This window comes from Dipodomys merriami, unplaced genomic scaffold (genome assembly GCF_024711535.1).
Source record: "Dipodomys merriami isolate MVZ:Mamm:240054 unplaced genomic scaffold, mDipMer1.0.p SCAF_697, whole genome shotgun sequence".
In the NCBI taxonomy this organism is placed as follows: Eukaryota; Metazoa; Chordata; class Mammalia; order Rodentia; family Heteromyidae; genus Dipodomys; species Dipodomys merriami.
Window position 1 is genome coordinate 25,399 of NW_027206287.1, and position 9,421 is coordinate 34,819.

The window sequence follows — 9,421 nt, forward strand, 5'->3', positions numbered from 1 at the left end:
ATACCACTATCCTTTTGAAATTAGTCATTCTACATTTAAAGAAAAATACATTGAATATCTTGAGTTAACTGATGAGTTCTTTAAAAGCCAAAAGTTAGAGCAGCTTTTCAGATTATGGATGCCATGAAGTACCCTATTGGATTTAATTTCTGAGTGAGCAAACAGCTGTTTTCCATTATCCACCTAAGTATAAAATTTACTGGGACTTATTTTCTTTGCATTTTAATGTAAATGACAAAAGTGCCCATTTTTTTGACTTTATAAGGGGACTCTTAGTATTACATAATTAAATAGTTGTCAAAATTCACTGAGCTGAATAGAGAACATAATTTATATTAAAGTAGTAATTTCTTGCCATTAATACATGGATGTATTTTATTAGTAAATACTGAAAAGGAAAAAAAAAGTATTTTTACAGAAGATTCATCCTGGCAATAGTCACTTTACAGTAGGCTGGTACTACTTGCCTACTTTCAACCACATGCTATTGTTGAATGTGATATTGTTTTAGATCTACTCAAGAGCTATGGGCCTCATCTTGGATTCCATTAAAAACACACCAAAGTTCATACTGATATTACAACTTTTTAAAGATCAAAAATTATTTATTATATGATACCAAAACACTAAATCAAGTCCATAACAAATAAGGACTTTAATATTATTTTAAGCAGTTGTGCAAGAAGGTTCTAATTCAACAAAGAGGGACACCTCTTATACTTTAACAACTTCTTTGAATTTTCTCTTTATTGTCAAGAAAAGTTTCCAATTGAACTCTTCGTTATGTGTCCCCTACATCTAGGAATACATAGGATTCCACTTTGTTTTTAGATTGTTGGAGCAAGTTCCAAGACTTGCACATATAGTGAATAGAAGCCACTGGTTGATGTATGCTCCTGCACATGCCCACTGTTCTGGCAGGAGCAGATATAAGAACATGGATACTACTCAAGGACAAAATATTTGGGAGCAACCCTAGGACCTTGAAGCCAACAAGGACAGAATGCACTTTCTGATAGACTTGAAGTTCCTGCAACTCTGCCATGGCAGCACCAGTGGCATCACTCTCTGCACCTCACATCCCTGTGGAAACCTTGGCAACAGTCCTCCAGGCACAAGACAAGAAGATCCAGTGGGTTCATTCCAAGCTGTGATTGGTCCATTGCAACCATTGTGAGTGGTCTCTGTAGTCCATTACATTGCTGAGAGTTCCTAGTGACCTGCTGGACTGAGTGCTACATTGACAGTTTCCTTTAGGTTATTACTCTGGGGTTTTTATTTTCTTAGCTAAGTTTAGGTAGATTTACTCCTTGGCATCTTCGCAGAAAGATGGAAGAACATAATGAATTATCCTCAAGCTCTTCAGAGAAGGAGATTTTCACTGAACAAGACAGTTTGAAGGTGATCATTAGCTATGGCAGGAGGAGATTTTCCCTGAACAATATACCATGAAGGAGGAAATCATTGACTATGGAAGCTATGGATATGTAAATTTGGCCTAGCACCACCTCGTAGTCAATAAGGTTGTAGTGAAAATAATCCTGAAGATGAGATTTCCACAATTGTTAAATCAAAAATAAGATGGACAGGCAGGGAAAGTGGCTCAGTGGTAGATGTTTGCCTTACATAAATGAGGCCCTGGGTTCGATTCCTCAGCACCACATAAACAGAAAGAGTTGGAAGTGGTGCTGTAGCTCAAGTGGTAGAGCAGTAGACATAACCTGAAGAGTTCAGTGACAGTGCCCAGGCCCAGAGATCAAGCCCCAGGACCCACAAAAAAATGTTTAAATGAGATGGACATTATTAAGATTTTCCATCACCCACACATGATCAGGTCATATCAGGTGAGGGAAATAGATGAGCACAAATACTTGGTAGTGGAACTGGCCATCCAGAGACCTCCTTAGACAAATGTGAAAATCATACCGCCTATTCAAGAATGATGTCAGGAGTTTATTCAAACAGATTGTGAGGACTGTGCATTACTTTAATGAAACTGAAAATGACTGAAACATTAAATCCAATAACATCGTGTTGGATGACAAAGGCAATGTGAAGTTCAATGACTTTGGCATGAGCATAAGGATTTCCCAAGGGTAGTTGCTGAAGGACGTATTTGGTACCATAATTTTGTCCCTATAAAATAGTGCTTCCATGAAAATTACAATGGCTGCAAAGTAGATAGCTGGTGCTTGGGAGTCCTCATTTATATTCTACAGGGATGACAAATATCCCATTTGAAAGTATGAATTTTAACCAGATACAGGTAATTGTCATGGAGGCCACGTACATTTCTCCATTCATCTGTCTCCAAAAGAACAAAATATCATCTTGAAATGGTAAACTGCAGAGCCAAAGCAGAGGCATAGTATAGAACAAACAATGGAGATCAGCTCAACCAAATTGAGGGATATTTCCTATGTCCTGATAAGCCACTATGTAATGAGCTAAACCCTATTATTCTTGCACTCTTGTGTGACATGAGGTACAGCCTGCCTGATACACACAAATCTATATTGGACAGGACATTCGATGATATCATGGTCATCTATGTTTTGATTTTAAAAAGTCTTAAAATAGAATGACAGCAGTGAAATTAAATCAGTGCCTTCAATTGTTGCAGTGTGCCCAACTCCTGCAGATAAATAGTATGTATATATCTCACAAATATATTACATATTAAATATATGTCTAAAACTTATTTTATACAAAATTAGGGGACAGTGTTATTAGATTTATCCTTGAAAAAAAGATTAACAAAAAATTAAAGATTGCTCACTTTGGCAGCACATATACAAAAATTGGAACGATACAGAGATTAGCATGGCCCTTGTGCAAGGATGACTTGAATATTTGTGAAGCATTCCTGATTTAAAAAAATAAATAAATAAAGACAAATAGAGATCCCAGTTTGAAGTGTGAAAGTAAGTGGAAGGCCCATAAATTCAAATCCTAGTACTGGCCCATAATCATACATTGAATTAATTTTTGTATGTCTTTTATTATAAAAAAATACTGTGCAGAGGGGTTACAATTAAATGAGTAAGGTAATTTCCTATCAAGTATATTTCCTATCAAGCATTGTTGCCTCCTCCTTTGTTTTTCCACTACCATTCCTTCTCTCCCACCTCCACGAGTATTCTCCCCACCTCCGAAGTTCTAATGTTTGTTTTCAACGTAGGGTCTTGTACATTGCATTTTTACAATGGGTCAACCTGTATCCCTATTTAAGCATTTTGTGTTTTCCCTTACCCTCTCCAAATTAGAAAAATGTATATACAAGATGCAGGATACCAGAATCAAATGCAGTGAAAACAGGAGTTATACCATGGGGGAGGTACATACAAAGCAACAAAGAAATCAATTTATAAATATGTTGGAAACTATCACAAGAAAGAAAAAAAATATCTTGGGGTTCATTTCGCCTAACATCAACTTGTCTAAAAATTTCTGCTTTTCTCAGACATATACTAGTTATTGCAAATAAGAGAAACCATGGGATCTATGTTTCTTTGGGTATGGCTTATTTCACTTAATATAATTTGTTCCAAGTCTTTCCATTTCCTAACAAATGGGACAAAGAAATTCTATGGAGGCATGGAATTGTGTATATATACCACGTTTCCTTGATCCATTCATCAACTGAAGGGTATCTGGGTTGGTTCCGTATCATAGTTATGGTAAATAATTCTGCAATAAACATAGTCTTGCTGGTAGCATTAGTATGATCTTGTTTGTGAACATTTGGGTAAATGCCCAAAAGTGGTAGTTCTGGGTCATAGGGCAGCTCTATGTGGAGTCTTCTGAGAACCTCCATAATCTTTCCAAAGTGGTTGAACACGTTTACACTCCCACAACAATACAGTAAGTTTTCCTTCTATCCACATCCCCTCTAGCATCTGTTGTTATTAGAGTTCTTGATTATAGCCATTCTAACTGTGGTGAGATGGTATTTCTGTTCTTTTTATTTGCATTTCTTTTATGGCTAGGGAGGTTGAGCATTTCTTCATGTGTCTATTGGCCATCCTTCTTTTCTCTTCAGAGAAGTTTCTTTTTGAGTCTTTAGCCCACTTATTTATGGAGAAGTGGTTTCTTTGAGGATTGGTTGTTGGGAGATTTAATTTTTTGAGTTACAGGTATATTTTAGATATGAGACCCTTGTCTGTTTAATGGCTAGTGAAGATCTTTTCCCAATCCATAGGCTTTCTATTGATCTTGTTAACTATGTCCTTTGCCATGTAGAAGCTCTGCAATTTCATGCAATCCCATTTGTCCAACCTTTCTTTGATTTGTTGTGTTTCTGGGTCTCCATTAAAAAAAAATTCGGCCTGTGCCAAGGAAACCTAGGGTTTCTCCTATTCCATCCTATTCCATCAGAGTGTCTGCTTTGACTCAGATGGCTTTGATCCATTTGGAGTTGATTCTGGTGCAGATTGATATATAAGGATCTAGCTTAATTTTCTACAAGTGATTAACCAATTTTGCCAGCACAATTTACTTAAGAGGCTTTCTTCCATTCTATTTTTTTAGCTCCCTTATCGAAGATTAGGTAGCTATATGTCTGTACGTTCATTTCTGCCTTTTCAACTCTATTCCATTGTTCCTGATGTCCGTTCTTGTGCCAGTACCAAGCTGTTTTAATTACGATGGCTTTGTAGTAGAGTTTGAAATTTGATATTGATATTCCTTCATCACTGTTCTTTATGATAAGGATATTTTTTTCTATTCTGGGTTTTTTATTGTTCTATATGAATTTTTGGATAGCCTCTTTAATTCGTTGAAGAAAGGGGTTGGAATATTTATAGGTATTGCATTAAATTGGTAGAAAGCCTTGGAAAGTATTGCCATTTTCACGATGTTGATCTTTCCAATCCAGGAACATGGGTGGTTTTACCACTTTGTAAGTTCTGTTTTGATTTCCCTTTTCAGGTTTTTAAAGTTTTCATTATAGAGGTCCTGCCCTTCTTTGGTTAAATTAATTCCTAGATATTTTTTGGGGGTGCTGTTATGAATGGAGTTGCTTTCCTGATTTCAACCACGCTTTTCTCATTATTGGCATACAGAAAAGCCATTAATTTTTGATGGTTATTTTTATACCCTGCTCCTTTGCCAAATTTTAAATCAGCTTGAGTAATTTTGGTGATTTGCTTTTCTTTTATAGCTAGAAATGTTGAGCATTTCTTCATGTGTCTATTGGCCATCTTCTTTCCTCTTCAGAGAAGTTTCTCTTTAAGTCTTTAGCCCACTTATTTATTGCGCAGTTGTTTTTTTGAGGATTTGTTGTTGGAGGATTTATTTTTGTGAGTTCCAAGCACATTTTAGATATGAGATCCTTGTCTGTTGTATTGCTAATCTTCTCCTAATCGGTGGGCTTTCTATGGATTTTGCTAGTTATGTCCTTTGCCATGCACAAGCTCTGCAGTTTCATGAAATCCCATTTGTGCAACCTTTCTATGATTTGTTGTGTTTCTGGGTCTCTATTAAGGAAATTTTGACCTGTGCCAAGGAGACCTAGTGTTTCTCCTATTCTTTCCAGTACTGTTTTCAGGGTGTCTGCTTTGACTCTGAGGTTGACAATTACTTTTGTAAACCGGAACTTGTTTGTTTTTTTCCATCTTTTGTGTTCATAGGAGTGTCTGTGTTATGTGTAAACAAGCTGTTCTACAAGGTATCTTTCAGGGTGATAGAGTAGTTATTATATGGCTATATGTATTTTATAATGACATAGAGCTTTCTCGTGACTTACCTACATAAATCTTTTAATGTTATTTAAGGGCCAAGAAGAATGCCAAACTTACATTTTTGTGCCTATCTCCATCCTATTTCTCCCTATTGTCTAGTGGTTTATATAACACTCAGCATAACTGAAACTGGCACATGGAACAGACATGGACTTGATGGATCTTGACTATGAGATGGCGCCAAATACAGGAAATATCAGAATCAATGAGATCGAAGCAGTTGTCCAAGGTGCCTAGTTGTATTAACGTCCTTGGCTTCCAATGGTCTCACCTGCCTCTGTCAGAAGCCTGTTAGTGGTCTGTCACCATCAAAGCTCATACTGAAGTTTAACTATTCAATGTAGCAGTGTCAGGAAGTAGAACCTTTAAAAGATGTTTCAGTCATAAATGGATAAATATTATCTCATCAACTCTCAAGGGACTAACGTTATCACTGTTATGAGTTGTTAAAAGCAACCTATGCCCCTTACTCCCTGTCATTCTAGCACATACCATGATGCTGAGATCCTCTGTGATATGATGCACCTACAGGGCCTTGTCCCATGTGCTACCATGCTATATAGACTATCCAGCTACTACTATTAGGCTTGAAATAGACCTTATATTCCTCATGAAGTATACAGCTTAATTGATTTTAAACAATGACAAAATGGACTGAGATTTTATTCTTTTTGTCTTTTTCATGGAAGTGAGGATTAAACTGAGGGCCTTAAACTTACTAGGCACATAAATTGCCACTTGTGCCTACATGCACCCAACTCTTTTTCTTTCTTTTTCAGTTTGCTTTTAATATAGGATCTTGTGCTAACTTCACCCAAGTCATCCTCAGTACCCCATACTCCTTCCTATACCTCTACCTCTTGATATCTGGGATTACATGACTGTGACACCACAGTTTGCCCATTAGACCATACTACTCTTTAGGGGAAAGAGATACAGATTCCTGAGACGTTTATGTGGGTTTGTGTGTCTGCTTGTGTGCTTGTGTGTGTGTGTGTGTGTGTGTGTGTGTGTATCCACGTGAACTGTTCTTGATGATTTACTTAGTACTGAGGGTGAATTTTCCTTAAGAATCTGTATTCTTAATTCATTCCACTGAAAAAGAAATATTTCTCTCTGTACTAATGGCTCATAACTATAATTCTAGCTCTTCAGAATGCTGAGATTTTGGGATAACATTATTAATATTATCCCAGGTGTTATCCCAATGTTATCCCAATGTTATGCCAGGTGAGCCAGGAAAAGTCCATGAGACTCTTATCTCCATTTCCTCACCAGAAAAGTCAGAAATGGGGCTGTGGTTTAAGTAATAGAGTAATATTCTTGAGGAAAAAAATAGGAATAGCACCTAGGCTCTTATCAATGCTCAGGACCCATATATAATATCCAGATAGCACTTGTGCTATTACAATGAGCTCTTGTGCTATTGCAAGTCACAATTAAGTCTGATGGATTCTCTCTACAGGCCAGTTGCAGTAAAAAAAATTTTTTTTGTAGTGCTCGCTTTGGCAGCACATATACTAAAATTGGAACAATACAGAGATTAGCATGGTCCCTGCACAAGGATGACATGCAAATATGTGAAGCGTTCCATATTTTTTTTTTAAATCTTGTATTACTTCATGAGGTATGTTCTTTCTGGACCATCTTTATGCCTAATTTTTCTCTCTGGAATGATATTGAAATAGAGAAAATATTCAGTGAGGAATTTGGTTTCTGGATCCCTCCCTCATTCATTATTGACATGTTCTCTCTTTTTATTTTTTGGCAGTCCTGGAGCATGAACTCAGGGCCTGCACACTGTCACTGAGCTTCTTTTTTGCACAAGTCTTGCACCCTTTGACCTGAGCCACAGGGCAACTTCTGGCTTTTTCTGTTTATGTGGTACTGAGTAATTGAACCCAGGGCTACATGCATGCTAGGCAAGCACTGTACCACTAAACTACATTCCAAGCCCCATGTTCTCCTTTTTAACATATGTCTAACATATTTAGCTCTGTCCCATCTCTGAAGCCACGGCTACTGCTCTTGAATGTATCCTCAATTTAACTCCTAATTGTGTTTCATTTCCTATAACTGCCGAAATATTTTCCACTCCACCCAAGGAACTATCTTTCATTTTCTTAAATTTCACACTTCATTGGTTAATGTCAAACAATAACTCAACATTACCAGTGTCTGAAATTGAGGACACTTAGAATAATAAATAGCTTTTTCCAATGTTTTTCTTTTTTTTTCAACTCTGGGGATTCAACTCTGGTCTCTGTGCAATCCTTTGCCGCGGACGGGGTTCTGTCGGGACGACGGAGGACACCTAGGGGAGGAACTGGAATAGGTGGGGAGATGGCAAACAGACAACTCACACACAAGAGGAGTGGATGCTGAGTGCGATTTAATGCAGAGAATAACAGACTTTTATAGCAAAAATCTCCATAAGAAAGGGCAAAAGGTTACATAATCTTGCTGCAGGGCTTCATTCTTGGGCGGTCACCAGCTGGTCGCCTGAAAGGGCAAAAGGTTACACAACCTTGCTTCAGGGCTTCATTCTTGGGTGGTCACCAGCTGGTTGCCTGATAGGCACTTGTTTCCGGCTTATCTCTAAGAAATATAATGGGTTTTGATGTTTGTCACCAACTAACCATTACCTTATTTCTATAGAGGCCTTAACTGTCCCATAAGATCTTTTCTGTTCTTTCTTTAATAGTAAACACCAAGGAGACTTAGATTTAGCAAGTATCTTAGTAAATGAAAGACAGTAATAAGAAGTTCTTTCTCCTAAGTAGTTATCTCAGCAATTGCCATACATTCTTTCTGTTCTAGCCGCACCTACAGCTTCTTGTAAATCTCTTACAAACAATTCCTTCTGCTGAGATGACATCGTGAAACCCCCAATACTTTTATATTTAATTATGACTTGTCTAATAAACTCCATAAGAGGGGTTTCAGGGTAGCACTTAACTCTGGTGAGTTAGTCATATTTTTAAGACACTCATGAGATATTTGAGTCGTCAGCACTCTTAAGAAAGAGCTTTGAATAGGGGAACGTTGACAATGAGTAAGTACAATGAACAGCAGAAACAGTAAAAGATTAATAGGCACTCCTATACAGTGAGGAAAAGAAAGGCAGAAACACATCTTTCCCAGGGGCTTGCCAGCCTTTTTCCAGGAGTAGGCCTCTTAGAAGCCCTATTCTCCTAGGTAGACTTCGGTGAAGTCCCAAAACTCAGAGATAGGTCTCTGAAGCCCCTGTCTTAGGTCTGATAGATGGTTTCCCATGCTAAGCAGACTCCACTGGAGTCGGCGTGGCAATCCTTCAGCTCTTCAGCTAAAAGTGAGTGCTCTACCAGTTGAGCTACTGTACTACTTCCATCTTTCTGAGTGGTTAATTGGATATAAACCTTTCATTCCCAGGCTGCCTTTGAACTGGGAGCCTCAGATCTCATCCTCCAGATAGCTAGGATTACAGGAATGAGCCACCAGTGCGCAGAAAATAAATAGCTTTTTTTGGGGTGGGAAGGGGTCCGGTCATGGGCCTAAATTCTGGGCCTGGGCGCTGTCCCTCATCTCTTCAGCTCAAGGCTAGCACTGTACCACTTGAGCCACAATGCCACTTCCGGCTTTTTTTCTGCTTATGTGGTGCTGAGGAATCGAACCCAGGGCCTCATGCATGCAAGGCCAGC

The 9,421-nt window shown here is 38.1% G+C and overlaps 2 non-coding genes across 2 annotated transcripts; both read left to right on the plus strand.

Annotated features, from left to right (window-relative positions):
* The first annotated feature begins 2,771 nt into the window (after positions 1-2,771).
* LOC138816405 (U6 spliceosomal RNA) lies at positions 2,772-2,875 on the plus strand. Its single transcript, XR_011368663.1, has one exon. It is a non-coding gene; the product is annotated as a U6 spliceosomal RNA (small nuclear RNA).
* A 4,362-nt stretch (positions 2,876-7,237) lies between these two features.
* On the plus strand, positions 7,238-7,341 carry LOC138816404 (U6 spliceosomal RNA). The gene has a single exon (XR_011368662.1). It is a non-coding gene; the product is annotated as a U6 spliceosomal RNA (small nuclear RNA).
* The last annotated feature ends 2,080 nt before the right edge of the window (positions 7,342-9,421 follow it).